This window comes from Anas platyrhynchos, chromosome 6 (assembly GCF_047663525.1).
Source record: "Anas platyrhynchos isolate ZD024472 breed Pekin duck chromosome 6, IASCAAS_PekinDuck_T2T, whole genome shotgun sequence".
Classification (NCBI taxonomy): domain Eukaryota; kingdom Metazoa; phylum Chordata; class Aves; order Anseriformes; family Anatidae; genus Anas; species Anas platyrhynchos.
The window spans coordinates 39,789,539-39,807,391 of NC_092592.1; the positions used below are offsets into that span (position 1 = coordinate 39,789,539).

At 41.9% G+C, this 17,853-nt stretch overlaps 1 protein-coding gene and 1 long non-coding RNA gene across 3 annotated transcripts in view; one reads left to right on the top strand and one right to left on the bottom strand.

Annotated features, from left to right (window-relative positions):
* Positions 1-6,751: 6,751 nt before the first annotated feature.
* LOC140002759 (uncharacterized) lies at positions 6,752-8,748 on the bottom strand. The gene is made up of 3 exons (XR_011810188.1): positions 8,641-8,748; positions 7,072-7,188; positions 6,752-6,886 (listed from the first exon to the last, which is right to left on the bottom strand). It is a non-coding gene; the product is annotated as an uncharacterized lncRNA (long non-coding RNA).
* The window catches only part of MGMT (O-6-methylguanine-DNA methyltransferase), a 163,583-nt gene continuing 154,375 nt past the window's right edge, over positions 8,646-17,853 (top strand). Inside the window, exon 1 of one of the 2 annotated variants that reach the window (XM_072039921.1) lies at positions 8,646-8,783. The gene's annotated coding sequence lies outside the window, so the exon portion shown is untranslated. Of the gene's footprint in view, positions 8,784-13,544; positions 13,568-17,853 lie in introns of those variants that run through there. The other variant, XM_072039922.1, reaches the window with a different exon arrangement.

The window sequence follows — 17,853 nt, forward strand, 5'->3', positions numbered from 1 at the left end:
TTCTTTGACTTGTCAAAATGGCAATTTATTGTTCCTCTCCTTTCACTCCAAAACAAAAATTGGGACATTTTATTTTTGCTAAAATGGATACTGCATTTGGACAACAAATTCATTGGTCTCCAGCTCCTTTCTCAATAAGATAATTAGAAGCAGGACTGAACACTAGCTACAGAACTGTGCAAAATACACTGGAAAAGAGGATGCTCAAGAAAGGTAAAAAACAAAGAAAAAGAAGGCAGTAAAGCGTGATCAGGGGAATAGGGAAAAAGACAGGGACAGAGTCTCACAAGCATAACTGATAAGAACACTGTAGCAGCAAACAACTCTCCTGCAGAACATACTGCTGCTGGATCGCATCACAGTTTCCTAGCAAGTACTTCTGCACTCTGAAACCATCTTCAAAGCAGCATTTCCCAGAAAGAGATAATTTTCCCAACACTCAGGGACACTAGACAAAAAAGAAAATCAGTACCATTCTCTTTTCTGCCTAAAGAAAAATGTGTTCTGTCACACAACAGTTCGTTATACAGCTAGTACCTACCATGTACATAAGTTCACAACATGTTAATACCAAAATAACCTGCATATGATTTTTTTTGTTTGTTTATGGCCTTCCTGGATTTTGCACAGCACTCAGTATGCTCGTAGATTTGACTACTCAAAACCCAAGGATGAGTATCATTTTGCTCTCACAGGTCCCCATTGTTGCTGACACATCTGCATCTTCGTTTTCTTGCACCATATTCCTTTCCCGAAGTTCATGATTCTGTAGGAGAGAAAAAAAAAAAAGAGAAAAAAAAAAAAAAAGCCATTTTAATCTGGGAACAGCAATTCATCTTCATAAAACTGATCTTTTATGATCTAATGACATGACATCAAGCTCAGTGAAATCAGTGAGAGTCTTCTTATCAGCTTCAAAACACATTTTATGTAGCCGGTGATTTTCTCTGAAGAAAACTGTGACTCCTCAAGCTCCATATGCATGACTATTCCTGCGTTAACCACCAGGACAGTGGCCACTGTTCACCCAGCCATACCACACCTACATGTATGTACCCACAGGAGTCATCAGCAATGACTCTTACTTTCTGGGTTGGGACTGAGCAGTTTCATCATCACGGGACACTACAGCTCGGACCCCAGGCTGGCTCACCTTGGCAAGAGAGGTTCAAGGGTCTGACTCTGCAGCCTCCTAGAGGGCTCTTTTCTTTCCCTCAGCTGCCAAAGCACACAACTGCTTGCCATCAGGATTGCACGAAAGCACAAGGATGATGTGAAAATGCAAGCAAGCAACCATACAACTGGTCTGTGCTGCGTGCCTATTTTTCTGCTGTGTGTCCGTTTCCATTGTGTTGATTGCACTGCTGCCATCCACTTCTGCTACACCGACACTAACACACGGGCGATCCGGGGGAACTGGATCCCTCTAATGCAGACTCTCTCCATAACAAAACAGGCACATTTTTACCTGTAGAGAGTAATTCAATATTAACATTTTTGACTGCTCTTCAGCAGCTGCGTGATGAGGTTTGCTAGCACTCTGAAGATTACACAAGGCTAGAGTTATACACACAGTTTATAAAATCACACAGAAGTCATGCATTTTACATAGACAGACTCCCTAAAGTGTCACACCGTATTTTAGCATCTGAACTTACTGTGATTCAGTAAAAGAATCCTGCTTCTCTGCAATGGATCTTAGGCTCTGCAACCTCCTACACATGCATATATCATCATTGACTTCCAAAAGAGTACTGTTGGCTTGAGGGACAGAGGTGTACCTCCTATAATGGTATATACTACATTCTGCAGCAACCTTTCTTCTCATATTTCAGAGTTGAAAAAGGCCTGTCAAAAAGGGGCTATTATGAAAGGGAATTTGAAGACATTCATAAACATCTAGACAGAAAATTGCATTTTCAATATGAGAACCTCAATAGTTAAGGCTACATTTGGGAGATCACTATGGCCCTCTTATTTTCTGCTTACGCTGTCAAAGTTTGAATTCATGTTGGGTTTTTGAGCAATTCAAACAAAGGATACTTTCATAAACATCCATTTCATAAACTACAGCATATCTAATTCTTTGGGTTCTGAAGGCTGAGCTGAATGTAGTGTTTGTAGTCTACTGAGAATATGTCTGGAAAACATAAAACAATCTACTAGGTAAGTTACAAAGCTGTTGACATAGGGAATGAAAATGGAAATTCTGTAGTAGTCTCCTACATCCACAGTTTTACACTATACTTTGCCTGATGTTAGTTGATTGGTGCAGTATATCTTGATGTTAGTATCCCATTTCAGAAATGTTCTGACATTATCTATTTGGCAGTTTGAAAAATAGTATCAAACTCCCAATGCATTTGAGCGCACGTTTCAACACAGCAATCATAATATCCATTTCCATTGATGCAAGAGGCAGGTTAGTACCAACTTCAAGTGGATTCATTTCTAGGACTACAATGCATGATTCTACAACACACACACACACACAACCCTACACATGCAGACACAGCTTGGCTAGAAAGACCAAAAGGAATTAACATGATTTAATTTCCCGTGCCTCCCGGTAAACACACAGGTTCATTTGGGAACAAGTCTGCCCCTACAAAGTAATTGATGTGGTGAGTTCTGTGAACGCAACGGCACAGATAATTGTTGGCAACTTCCCCTACCCATGGCATAGGAAGGAATGTGAGGAGGAATTTTCATTCAAGGCAAAATTATTAAGAACATTTTTCAAGATATTTATGATGATTGCAAAGATGGGCGTATCTCTACGCAGGCTACAATAACCCGATCACTTGAAGGATGTGTTCTATTGCAAATATGTTTAGTATGTCAATAGGAAAAAATACACGCTGTAAATTCTGCTGTAATAATTATTGGAAATGCTTGAGCCTCGCTGGAATTTGGCAATAGCTGCAAAAGCTCCATTAAATATAGGGCTCCAGGCACACTTAATTTAACAGGAGATTTATCAGTGGCCTTATTGACCAAAAATTCCTCTTATTTAACATTTATAAGCCTTTTTACCACACAAATTTCTCCGCAGCATAACAGATAAAAGTTTTACTGGTTACCTTCACCAATACTGTCAAAGCATTTTCCAGCAAATTCTGGAATAAGGCAGCCAGGAGATACCTAAACCAACTGAAGTAGGGCATATGAAACACCATAACTTTTTATGGTTTTGCCCTAAAGAAAATGAAGCCAATCTCTGCTAATATCCCTTTCATTTACACGGTTTGCTACTAGATTTCCCTAAAGGCATTAGTGGCTGGCAAACAACTCCCAGCACCTTGATTACAGGAAATCATATTTTTCCCAATGCCAAGCTTCTTCATAAGCACTGAAAATGGTTTGCCTACTAAAATACATTTTCTTAACTTACCAGTAATTCTATACTTCAAGCCACCCAATTTCCTTCCTCTCCCAGAGCAGGAACCAGTTGTATTCCTGCTCAATATATCCGGACTTTTTGCTTACTTTTTGTGTTGTGTTTTTTTTTTTTTTTCTTTTTCTTTTTTTTCCCTTTTTTTTTTGTTTTTGTTGTTTGTTGTTTGCTTGTTTTGTTGGTTGTGTTTTGTTTTTGTGTTTTTGTTTGTTTGTTTGTTTGTTTGTTTGTTTTAGAGAAGGGTCTATGCTTTCAGACTTAAAATATTCCTGGAGAATGTTTTGGGGGAATAGGAAGACAAAAAGCTGTCATAGCAGGGGTTACAAACAATGTAAAAGACTGGAAATTTAAAACCTAAAGATCTTTATCTGAACTCCCTCAAATTGCAGGAATTATGAAGATACACTGCAAAGACAGACTCAGACTGTTCAAAATTCTTTTTGCAAAGAAAATACTCTTCTCTTATTAAAGTAGCAGAGTTCTTTAATGACCTCAGTTGCTATTGGGAATGATCTACCATCAGCAATGATTCTTATAGGTCTCCATATTTTGGTACAAAGAGGCCTTCAACTGTCCAATCTGCTCCTACCCAGTCTGAAGAAAACCATACTTCTTCAGAGCCACCTCTTTGCCTTCATTTCTTACTCTCCCTGAAAAACATAACAAATCATATCCCACATCATCAAAATTTGACTCCTTCTAGAGTTCCCAGAAACACTTGCACTCACACACACACATTTGCTCCAGTGGCCCAGGCGCACGCTTATCAGCATTTCACACCCATTAAAATCTAGGGACAAACTCCCATAATGTGCTGCAAACAAAAGTCTGGTGTAAGAGATTATTTCTATTACTAAAACCTATTCTGAAACCAGATTCAGCATGCCTTTCACACACACACACACACACCCTCCCTCCCTCCTCCAGGGCCAATTAAAGCCCATAACGCGCCCAGACCAAACAGCTAGATCTGCATTGACGTGAACTTTCCAGATTGAAATTTGCAGGACACATCCCTGCTGCTGAGAAAATGCAAGCGTCCTGGCAAACGAAATCACACAGTTTCTGGTTTCATTCAGACTTTATTTTTTTTCCTGGCGATTATAAATGTGAAAAGCAATACTTATTAACTTGCTGAAGTGAAATCATACAAGGTTACATTATTGCGCTTATTCACAGCTGAGGAGGTTCATGTAGGGAGGTCACGAGCACAGGAAGTGATCGAGGCCAGATTCTGACTCAGTAAGGCATATAGACACAAAGGCAGAAATATATTTTGCTTTTGCTCCAATCTGACAATTTTCTCTGGGGGGAAATTCAAGAACTGCAAGTGAGATCCAAATCATAGCGGTTTCCAATACCACATCTTCCCTGAGACTCCATCTGGTCCTGTCTCAGGCTAACAAGAGGGCAGTTACAGCTCCAGTGCCCGAGTCGCTCTCCCCCAGCAGATGTTGCAGAAGGTAGATGCTTCCAGAGGTTACTCCTCAACAAGGAATTTAATCCAGACAGAAACATTTATGAATTCACTTCTCAAGGCCTTTAATAAAACCTCTTTTTATAAAGTTCTCCATTCCATCCCATCACATTCTGTGGCCCTGAAGTTTTTATATTAGTCTAAGCTTTGTTTCACCCTGACAAAAAATCACATTTTTTTTGTGCATTCATTGGGAACTTAACTACGAAGTTTTAGTTTGCTTTAGCTTGGGGAAAATATTATTCGGTACCTGAAAGCACCACGTTAAATGAGAAATATAAGCAGCAAACCTAGTAACAAATAATGTAAATGATTGAAAGATAATGCCTTGAACAAAAAACAATGACATGGGACAAGATTTGAAAAGAATTTTAGAAATCCTCTACATTCTCACAATACCAGTGTTATGAAAATTTCCCCATTAGCTGTTGTATTAGTGAACTAGACTGGATGTGGCAAAGAAAATTAACACCTCGTGGCCCTTATAGATAATGGAATAAGGAAGTCTGACAAGATACAACAACAGGAGGAACAGGCCTAAGTGGGGGGTTATAACTTCTGCTGACACTGATGTCGTTGACCACTGATTTGTCTGATTAGAAATAGTCTTCTCAGCCTCTTTCTTGTTGTTAAATGACGGACTAGAAAGGAATTCAAAAGTTCAGTGGTTGGAATTATAACAGCACTAATAATAAAGATTAAAATCTGGTCAGCAGAAGGATTACTGGAGATTTGAGTAGCATGTTCATTATTTTGGGTACAGAGTAAAAACTGCTATGGAATACTCATTTTACCTCATTAGCTAACAGTAGAATATGACAATTGAGTCAAAATGCAGTAAAATTTGAAGCAGTACACAGAAACATTTCTTTCTATTGCAGACAACTTGTGGATTCACTGCCAAAGCCCCAAATGCCTGGTTTTAAGTCTGGATGTTTCACAGTCCCTATTCTAACCTGTTGTAATGTAAAGTAAAATCATATTAAAGATAATCAATTTCCATGCTTCAGGCAAAAAGGAGATCAACCTGGGAGAGGAGTTAGGAAAGATTTATACATATTTTTTGAAGGTTTCCACTTACAGTAAAGTTTTGGGAACTGGCCACTTTGGGAAAAGTGTAACAGCGCAGAGAGATTTCATTCACTTTAGTACTGTTTCCCTTTAATCTGGCATGCTAAGATTTTCGAAGTAAAATAAGTGCATTTTTAGGAGAGAAAATACCAGACTGAAATTTCCAAATCTCTTCAAACTGGGGGGGATTCAAATACCTGGGGGGATTCAACAAACCTCAAACTCAGTCAATTGGAACTACTCCAAATATCCCACTTTCCCCTTTCTCTTGCCACTCACGACTCACAGGGTAGCTGGAAGCACAATCTGACGTCCTCCACCTGAACTAATCCCAGGTCAGAAGTGGAGAGGAGCATACGGCAAAGACGCAATTTCCCGCATTAAGCAGCCATGTACACCTCCCCATTATGGCTCAGATTCACACAGCTCTGAGCAGAGGCAAAAAGGAGTTTAGGGCTCCTTGTACCTCCTATGTGGATGTGCCTGAGAATCTCCTACATGTTTTAAGATTGCATAAATCTGTAAGTATTTAATTATATAATGAAATAATTTATTCATAGTCTACTGGGAAAGCAGTCCTTCGGGGAATTCAGTGCTAATTAAGGTTTCTTTTTAAGAAGCCCTGTTGTCAGCACTAACACCTGCCATGGCCAGGCTGGTCAGTAGGTTTCTCCTTCTCAACTGGAACAGTCCAGACTGACCTAAAAAACATATCTTTGTATTGGTATCTTGAAGGAAGAAAAAACAGGCAAAGAACTGATGATCACTATGGAAAGGAGGATTGCTGAAACTGGCTTGCAGAGTAGTTGGTTTATAAACAATTTTTTATTTTAATTTTATTTTATTTTATTTTACTTTTTGCCATGTAGCCGATCTACTTCTTATTGCAGAAATCTCCATATTCCTTTTTAATCACATCATGATACTGGATTTCAAAATGTCTGGGGAAAAAAAAAAATAAAGGATCAGGGTTTAAGAAATTTGATATTTACATTCTAAAATAATAACTATCTCTAGGGCATCCCATCCAGTCCACAGCTTACTGATGTGAAGAGATCTTTCATCTGGAGATGAGATCATCTTCACCTAAGCCATTGCACTTGTATGGGGCACACAGTGCCAGTACCTTTCAATTCACTGTTAATCCGGGTGTCATTAAAGCTACAGGAAAGCTTTATTTTCTCTTGTCAGCATACAGCATCAGTTACATCATAACTCTGAATAATCTGTTCACTAACTGCCACTGTAAAGGTAACAGAAATTAATTATGAATGCATTAAAAAAACAAAACAAAACAAAACAAAAAAAAAAAAACAAAACAAAACAGAAAATATGCACCAGAAGTCTCTAATTGCTTGTAACTTATTACAAACATGGAATAGCTTTTCCTATATTTCTCCTTTCTTATAATATTGTTTCTTTGTCACTTAAAGGACAATGCGTTGATAGACTGCTCATATAAAAAGATTTGAATTTATTTTTCTTTATATTAAGTGTAATTTATAGATCACACAGATTCACAAATCACTTCTATCTTGTTCTAAATTGATATGTCTGTAGGTTACAATTAGCAGGATGGTGTGGAAGCACCGTACATTTTTACTGAGATCAATTTCTGCACTGATTATTGGACAATGCCTTGATTATGTAGACAGAAAAGAACGTAAAACAGGGCGTCAAACATTCCTTGCTTACATTTCCTTGAGAGACTGAGGTTAGAACAGAAAACAAAATGGAAAAATAGGTGCCACATTAAAAATAGTACTCCTAAAAAAAAGGAGCATCTTTGCACCATGGCACACCGGTGTCATCAGCTGCCCTTTTTTAAGTCTGCACCAAGTGCAACTATTCCAAAGGTATTTTCAATTGCTTTGTGGAAACTTCTGCATTTTTGACAAAATTTTGTAATTTGTTAGAATCAGATTTAACACATATGTGCTCACTGTAGGTCATTTTTATTCGTAGCGTTCATTTCCTATGAAAAACAGATTTCCAGGATTCTGTGATGAGTTTTTAAATTTCTCCTGATATTTCCCAATTGGATCCCTCCATTTTGTGATAACTTCCGAGTCCTACAATACCACCGTAAAATGTTTTGCTGATATAACTCAGATACAGATTCAGACAGTGGAAGATTCTCTGGCTTGAAAATTAAGGGCTTCTCGTTGCAAACACAGCCAGCACCTTTCCTCCTGTATTTGTGTGTGTGCAACCTCATATAAACCTCACCCTACAGCCTACATTCCTCCTCCATGTCTCCTCTTTTAAGGATTGAATATGCTGATGCAAGACAAACACAATAAATCGGCGAACTTGCTTTCGGTTCATTGTCCCTGCCTTGCAAATGACTTGAAACTTTGCAAATGAGTTGAAAACGTGGATGCTGTGGCCGTTGCCTGTGACCCTGAGCAGCAGCAAAGCACAGACCCGGCTGATTCCACCCTAGACAACTCCCAACCTCTTCCAGCTTAGGAAATTGTGTGATTTTGTGATTCTTTGGCGCTGTGCACTCATGACAGGGCAGCGCCGAGGCCTGCCTTGTTGCTTCCGGACTCGCTGAGGTGCACCAGCAGCTCTCTGCCTGCCTGCAGCCCGTGGTTCTGTGCCAGACACCAGCACTATCACCTCAGCCAGGGCTCGTTGCCTGCCTCCTGCCCTTTTTTTTTGGGAGCTGCCTGCCCCCGTCCTGCCTCACCCCCATGCCTCCAGCCCGGGCAGCTCCGCCCCGGTTTCACGGCGCCTGCCCGGCCGCGGCCTGACGGGAAGAGCCGTCCTCCCTCCTCCTCCTCCTCCTCTTCCTCTTCTTCCTCCTCCTCCTCCTCCTTCTCCCTGCGGCAGGTGCGCGGGGCGGCTCGGGGCCGAGGAAGCAGCCGCGGGGTGATGGCAGCGGGACGGGGCCGGGCACAGGCACGGGGCTGCGGGGCCGGGTCCCGGTCCCGGTCCCCCCTCCCCGGGGGCTGCGCGCCCTGAGGCGGCCGCACAGGGCTCGGCCGAGCCGGTGTGGTGCAGGGATCGCTGCTGTAAAGCTGCGGGGCAGAAATGCCTCCTGCAGAGCGCTGTGGGGGCTCTGGGGCTTGGGCACAGCCGAGGGGCTGCTTTGGGTTTCCCTCAGGTGCCGCATGGAGCAGTGAGAGGGCAGCAGGGATGGCAGCGCCCTGCCAGCAGCCCGTAGCTGGAGCAGGCAATGATGAAAAGAACGAAAGTAACGCAAAAAAGTAATGCAGGTCGCATTGGTATTAACATAAAAGCGTCTTCTTGCTGCTGGTATAAAAGCCAAGCTCTACAGCTGCTTGTGAAACAGGTACGATGTACCTGCATGCAGTTTTAAAACCAAAATAAGTGTAAAGATAGTGCTCTCTTTTTTCCTGCTATGACTCCCAAATAAAACCTGTTACCGAATTGCATCTTATTTTTGTGAAACAGAGCTCCTATTAAACAGTGGGGTGTGGCCTCTGGGTGCTGAAGCCTCCCACGTTAGGAGCAGAGACGTGGCATTGAGCGTAGGGATGGCTGTCACGGCGTGACTGTGACTCCCACAGCGAGCCCTGTGCTCCTGACAGGGTTCCCCGGTGAGCCTGATGGAGGCTTTGCCCTCACAGCCCTGCCTGTCCCCCCAGCGCACGCGGGACCAGGAGTGGCGGTGTAGGAGCTCTCCCTCCCTGAACTGCCGCTGTGGCCTTTGGTCCTCCCTCACTTGCGTGGAAACACAGCCTAAGCGGAGCCATGAGAGGGGATCTTCTGTGGGAGCCTTGCTGCATTACAGTTCCTCCCTGGGCTTTCTTCCAGCTCAAGTAGCTGGGATGTGGGAGCGCTGAGGAGGTCAGGCAGGCTGGAGGTCTCTTCCAGCAGCTCTCCCCACCCTCCTGTATGGGTACATACCCATTGGGAAGGTTGCTCCCTGGGTAGCAGTGAGCAGAGGTGATGTGCCTTTGTGCCTGCGTCTTGATCCAGACCTGAAGGGTTAGCAAAAATGGGCCCACCTGGCTCTGGGTTAAGGCTAGTGTATGTAGCCTTGGAGCAGAATCATAGATAACACAGTATTTTGTTCTAAACCCAGATTATTACTTCATATATTAATTTTGGGTTGGGATTTAAACAGGCCCCTCTCCAGTTTGCATAAACTTAGGTTTCTTTATGCACATTTGGCTGCTATGATGCTTTTTAAAGCTTATTTCCTCTTGGGCAAAAGCCTTTAAGTGCCCCTCATAATGCAGGATACTTCTATCTAACCAGGTACAGTTCTCTGAAATTTGCGAAGTTTGTTTGTTTCCTTGGGAATGGTCTGTGAGTCTGTGTGGCAGAGTTTATCCCAGTAAAAAGTTGTGTTTGCTTTGTTTTTAAACAGAAGTGTACCACATCTGGACAATTCTACCAAAAGCCTCAAGCTTCAGAGGAAAAAAAAGATGTAGCCCTGTGAGCTTGCAAGGTGGCTTTAGCAATTCCTATCTGCATTCTGATCCATGACAAGTTAATTACACCAATTACACCAGCAACTGAACAGAAGCTCTATAGGAAACTGTTGTAGTTATATTGCAACTTGTGTTACCGTGACTACTTTATCTCTTGATAACTCTGTAATTAACTTGTCACCACTGTTTAATGCTTAACGTATGTAGAGAATCAGTTAATGGCATCACTAAAAGGATGGTAGCCTGAAGGAGAAGCTCATGCCCTTTGGGAAGGTTATCGGGGTTTCCTTGAATGGCTAATTTAAGGACTTGTGAAGAAAAAGTATTAAGTTTGTTATGGGAAGCGTGGATAAGATGGAAAGGCTGCGCCGAAGAAATTCTGTTTAAACTGACTTTGGTGACAGGGGAAACTATTAGAAGGAACAGCAGTGTAAAAAATCCAAGGCAGAATGTGTCAAAGACATGGATGGCTGTTTTTGTAGTATCCTTTCCTGCAGCAGCATGCAGTTAGGAATCTAGAGGAACGAGAACTGATGTTCATGAATTAAACCTTGGTATGCCAGCTGCTCTACCTGCTGATGTTCTGACTAATGTGGCGTAATTTCTCTGTAAGCCCTGTCCTTCATCTCTGATGCAAGGGATGAAATCCTCTCTTGGGGCCACTGACACTTGGTTTCTGCTGTGATGGTCATTCTGGTGCTGGTGTTGTAAGAGCTGAGCCACTGGCTTCATGGGGACAAATTGTAGGCCCTGGGATGTTGGGGCTTCTCGGGGTGTTTAACATCACCCTTGGGACACAGTGAACCATTCTGCCTGGGATGCAGCTGACCGAACTTAAATTGCTTTTCCACAAAGAGGGCAGGGTTAAAAAAAACAAAACAACTTTTTGGTAATACCTGTTAACATTTCTCATTTTATTTTTCACAGAACAATGTTAAATTCTGGATGTGTGAAACTTCTGAATACATCCTGAAGGCATTAGTATTCAGTCTAACACTTTTAAAGATTTCCTGTGTTAGAATAATTTCCTGTTTGTAACACTAGTGAAGTCAGCAAGTACCTAACCTGGTCTGTATTGCCCATTCCCAGAAGTTGACGGGTGAAGCTGAATGCACATTCCACCAATAGCATAACTCGTAAAAGCAAGCACTTGTTAAATCTATTTGTTTTTATTATGGACATCGATCTGCCAGTCGCAATAATGCATTTATGGACATTTTTCTGCAAGCGCAGCGCTGGTGGCAGTTTTTACTGACAAATTGAGTCATATGGACAGTAGTTCAAAATACGCTTACTTTATTGACGGATTGTGCAATTCTCTAGTTTACTGAGTGTTCATAAGATATCTGGACTGGTGAAGAGAATGTAACTAATGGGAAAACGTAGGATGAAGTTTTAATTTTAGGAGGTCTGAAATGTTGTAGGCAGTGACAGGTTTCAGCATGTGTCTTGGCTGTTAACTTTTTCATTAATGACATAATTAAAAAAGCAAAGGTGTCCTAGCAAGGACTTCAGCTCTGCTAATTTATATGAAGGTATAATGAGGAAACCTTCCTGATGCAAGAAAAAATCCCATGTTAAGTTTTTTTCTCCCATACGAATAACATTATCGCCCAGCGGTGGTGCGTGTGGGCCAGCATTAATTTAAACACAGAGGTAGAGGAACAACTGAACGATAAAAACAAATCAAACCTCTATTGAAATATTTTCCAGAAATGCTAAATGTAATTTTAAAGCTGCTGATATTATGATCTACTTGTGTGGTCCAGACTACTGTTTAAGAAAAGTCAAATGTATTTGAATGCCAATAAAGTTTGTGTGGCTTTGCAGTTTTATGGATATTGAGTTATTGTGAAATTATTTTTATGGAAATATGTCACTATTTTGATGCTTTTTGCTAAACCTTTTTCAAGTTGTTTCCTCATTTACTATTTTGCAGTAAAAAAGCATTCAATCCTGATTTGTCAGGACTTTGTACTGTTTTATATTGTGTCATATTAAATAATACAAATCATTTCAAGTATATTTTCAAGTCACTTGTAAAAATTGGACCCACAGCTGAAATTCTACCCAACACATACAAATATTTTCATCAGGGTAAATCCCCGTTAAGGTTAATCTCCAGGAGGAAGAAGGGATTTCATTGGTATGAAGATTCTTGTTTTCCCTCTGCTTTCCAAGCAAAATTGCATATTTTGCTGCTATAGGTAGAGGGCCTATGGTCTTGACTATCATGGCAAAGGGGAACAGAGTAATTCTGCCTCTTTAAAAGCAGGAATTAATGGCATCCAAAGAAGCAGCAGGCGTCAGTTCAGATCACACCTGTCCTCTACTCAGCGTGTAGCTGAGTGATGGATCTCGGAACAGGCAGCTGGGGGTGCTGGGCTTGGGTTCAGAAGGGAACTGGGCAAACATTGAGCCCTTTGCCTGTTTTCTTTCACATTTCTGACTTGGGATGATTGAAACCCACTTTTGGGGGGACATGACAGTGGATAGATTAAAAAAAAAAAGGCCAAGTGCTTGCTATGCTGCTGGTGGGGTTGAAGGTGGGCCACTGAAGAGATGGGCTTTTGGTCTGTGGATTAGTAGACAGCAAGTGTTAATGTTGTCTTGTGGATGTTGCTGCTGCATAATTAGCATTCCAGTAATATTTTAATTATCTAACTGCTTTAGATGAGTCAGTGAAATGCAAACAACAAAATGATTTGTGATTGTTTGTATATTCAAATATACAGGACTGTTAATTAGTTAAACTTTTAATAACACTTAAAGCAAACTTAAGGCCTTGTTAAATGATTAACTTTTTGGTTTAACTTTATAAAATCACAAGATAGGATATACCACATCTAAAAATACACATGAAATACACAAACTTGCTTTGAGAGCAGTGGGCTGGCTTTGTTGATGGTACATTTTTAGACTGTGAGCGGTGTCCTGGAGAAACAATTCACAAACAACTTTTTTCCCCTTCATCTTGCTCCATTGAAGTTCAGTGTGGTCAAATATAATGTAGTGGGAAGGGCGGGGAGAAAAGGGAAATCCCTTGCACAATCTCCTATTGACATCAAAAATACCTCTGGTTATTTGCTGATGTTACTTCAGTCCATGAAAGAGGAAGAGTTCTGGTTGGTCGACTGAGAAATGAGATTGGCTTTATTCAAACTGGTTTTATTTTATTTTTATTTTTTTTTTCCTGGAATTATAACTGAATTGGTAGGTTTTGAATCCCGCTTGCATTGGGCATGGGTCATCATCTCCTTTCAGCTTTGAGGCTTTAGGCAGTTCATGTCTGGAAGAACAAGCTGTGCCTGCACCCAGCGTTGCATTTCCAGAAATTGAATTTCAGGACAAACAAGGCCAGGTGGTCAATCTAAGAGTAACTTTTCTTAGTAGATGCTTGTGCTGTTTCAGAAAGTAGAATAATAGTGCTATTTTGTCTTCACCAACTTAATTTTATATCACTGGTAATACATACAGCCTGGTTTTGAATGCTTTTCGGTTGTCTTTTTGTGCATCTATATTTGATTCCATAGTCAGAGTTTCTAAGAATATGATTAACCCTGTGGGTCATCTTATAATGTAATTATTAATGATTGATTCTGTTTATCCTTGAAATCAATATAAGAAGCAAAATGGTTTGGCATATATTTGGGGTTGATTTCGAACGTTCAGTAAACATGATCTTGTGACAAGACTGGTATACGTTTATTACACAGAACATGTTTGATGAATCTGAAGTGTGTAATTAGTTTTATATAATGATGGTGATATGTGGTGTTTTTACATGACTTATGTTAATATGGCCAATAGTGTTAACATCTCCTGCCACTAATAGTTAGGGTGGGGATGTATAGTAATTGATCTTCCTGGGAGTGCTGTAATGTAAAAACAATTCAGGCTGTTTGAAGTATATTTTACAAGTGTGCATTGGGCCTTTGGGATGTTATACTGAAAAACCCAATTGTACAGTTACCATGGGAACCCAATTAGAATAGATTGCTTGAGTTTTTTTCAGTCTTTCATCTTGACCAAAAATCTAATGTACTTTAAATGTTTTCATATGGAATTTTATTCATATACTGACTTGATATATTAGCTGTTTTTAAATTTTAGTGCTAAAACCAGAGAGTATTAAGTTTTGCAGATCCTGAAGACTTCTCTTTCAAGGAGGATCTTCCTTTAATATTTAAAAGTTGGTGAACTGAGAAAAATACTTTTTATGAATCATAATGCTGCCACCACACGTACTTTTCAGGCTGGAATTCTGCGAAAGTAAATAAGAAAACATCTTAAATCCCAAGGACTTCCATTCTAACCCATCAACACCATACAGCTGAAATGTTTCATGGCCCTTAAAGGATCTGTTTTTTGAGATAAGCTCTGATTATTCTTTACATTTCTGTTAATGGATTTCAAGGTGTGGGATGCTCGCACTGTGGGTCTACAATATATTGACTCCCTGTACCATGTCACTTCCTCCCATGGAGGAGCTCATACCAGCACCTGAAGACATTTGTTCATCTTCCCGGTGGCTCAGGAACATCCTGCTGCTGCTTGTCAGTGTGGCTACAGCCTTGTGGGAACAGAAGTTCTGGAAGATTTGGGCATTTCCCAACCAAAAGGCCAAGGGGGTGTGAAGGAGGAGCTCGTTGGTCCCAGTCAGGCAGCTCTGAGCTAGCCAGTGAGGATGGGGATAAATTTCGCCTTTCTTCAGTTCTGCTTATTAATTGATCCCTTCAGTTCATCTGTGGATGTAGGAGGAGATTACCACGTTGGTGGAGTGGTGGATGACAGTATGGGTCCTGTCTTTAAGGCAGGTTCAGTAGCATCTCAGTGGCAGATTCTGGCATCTCATTTTTTGGTACGTGATCCAGGATGGGGTGTCATGGTTGAATTTGAAAAGTTATTCCTGTGCCGTTCAGAAGAGGTACCAGCTTCGTTGCCTTGGCATCAGCCTCAGGGGTGCCTTCAACTAAACTTGAAAAGATGTTAGTGCATTGCTCGGCCTCTTGTACCAAAGACAGCATCTTTGCAGGGTTGGTGAGATACATTTTGGAGTGATGTTTTGAACTTTCCCCAGCCTTGTGAAGTTTAGGAATGGTCTTGTGTGGTTTTCCCCTCGGTAGCTGCAGGCCTTCTTCGTGATCACCGTGTCTTTTGCGTTACAGCTGTGTTTGCCCCAGCCACCTGTCAGCAGAAGGAACCATCCTGGACAAGCAGACACTTGCACAGCACAACCTGGGGCAGAAAGAGGCCATGAACAGTAATCAATCACCGGCCCTCCTTAGGCACCGTGCAGCTTCTTCTTGCTTAATTGGTTCATTTGTCCTTCTCAGCCACCCACCTCCCCAGGGGCTCAGGGTTTTTCCAGCCTTCCCCCAGTGCCTCGCCTGCTTCTCAGAACTTAGCAGGGCACGGGTGGCTGTGGTGCTTGTAGGGTGCTCAGGTGAGGCCTGGTGGATGGATCCATGTCCTTCAAGCTTTTTATTCTCAGATGCAGCAGGTCAAAAATACCATTTGCGGGACCGCCAGGGAGGGGGCAGCGCTCTGGCTTAGGGGGAGCATGGCTGGCGGCCGAGCAGTCGTGGAGGACGAGGCCTGTCTTGGTGTGCAAATATTCCACACTAGGCTGGCGAAATAATTGGGTGTTCTGGTGCTTGTTATGTCCCTAACATGATTCAGAAGTTAAACGAGCTGAAGGATAATTTTGATACCCGAGCATTTTGTGATTTATAGATGAGAGCTCGCACTTGATGTCATTGCCTCTCAGTTACTGATTATTTTTGTTCGGGTGCTGCCTGATGCATTGGTTTTATTCAGACTCACACTGGAGTGTTTACCTTGCAGTTGCTTTACAAGCATAATTTCCTACATGTAGCACATAACCAGGTGGTATAAGAGGTGCTTTGCAGAGTGCAGTGCAATGCTCCCAGCCACACTTCCTTGCTGCAGTATTTAGGTTTGGGGTTAGCTCCAAATTTTCCTGCTTTTCCATCATGTAAAATGATAAAACGCATCTTTGGGAGTTCCTCACATTACTTTCAGATGGATCGAAGCATCTTGATTTTTCAAAAGAAAAAAAAATAATACAGTCAGTGAAAAATTGTGGGGTTCCCCAAAATGTGTTGAGGCAAAGAGGATCTGTCTGTACTTCTGCAGCCTGTTCCCTTTCCTTTGTTATCTTTCCCTCTTACTTTTTGTGATAATTTGTAATCTGGGGCTCCAGCCGTCCTTCCCTGGTATCGGAGGAATAAATGAATGAATGACTGCATGCCTTCTGACTGCTGGGCTGCTCTGAAATGTGCAGCTCCACAGGAGGCTAGCACAGGGTGTATGTGATGCTTAAGTAACTGTTAAACGGTAATTATTTAACATTTGGTGCAAGCGAAGCAAAAGTGCAGGGTACAGATATGTCCAGACCTTACTGAGGTGTGGAGGCTGGTGTTTTGGAGGAAGACATGGGGCTCCCCGCTCCTGAGGCGGCTTGAAGCCTCCCTCAGGTGGCCAGCCTCCATGCCTTGGTATTGGGCCCAGGGGCAGGCTGCTGGCGTCACAGGGTGCTTCTAGGCCAGACCCGGCCATCTCGGCAGCTCCTCTGCTCCCTGGCCTTCCTGTGAGGTTCAGGAAGGTCCCAGGGGGTTACCTGTTCTGAATGTGAGGCTCAGTGGAGGGGCTGCATGCTTCTAACTGAGGCCTGTTTTATGCACCGTGCTCCGATTAACATGGCGTAGCCCCCAGGCTGGTCTCTGTGCTTGGCCATCCCTGCCAATTTTTTACTTCAGATGACAGCATTTGGGTTGATACACCCCAAACATCACATTTGGCTTAATTTGTAGGAAGAATGCGGTGTTGGGAGATTTATCTCGAGATGAATATCTCCAAATTGCAGTGTATTTTTTTTAGCTGAATTGAGTCCCTGGGTTGTTACCAGCAGGAATCAGAAGGGATTTGGTAAACTCTCAGCCTGATGCTCTTGGTCAGCTAGTCAGGGAGAGGACTGGCAATTCAATGCCGCAGAGCAGCAGTGCTGTCCCCAGGGTGCTGCAGCGCCTGCAGGACTCCCGTGTCCAGGAGAACGCCAGGAGGACAGGCGGCCAGAAAGTCGTGGTGTCTCTGTGTGAGGCTGGCTTCCTTTGCTGGATTCACACACTGCTGCTCTTGGTACTTTGAGCCAGATTAGAGAACAGTTTCTGGGTAAATCTGCTTTTCGAGGCTAATTTTCTAGCTTCACCCTTCAGGAAAATCTGAAAAAGCTGACTGTTGCTTTGTCCTTTGGAAGTTCGAGTTTGGGACTGACAATAGAAATAAATTGCTATTTTATTGTTAGCTCTATCACAGATGCCTTAAGTAATATTAGTAGATTGCTTGCCTGCCTGACTGATTCACAGTTAGACATGGAATTAGTGATCTTTACAATCCCCACCTTGCAAGGCTGTGATTTTTAGTATATTTAAAATATAATCTGGGATCTTAATTTTAAACTCTTAAAATAATTAAGA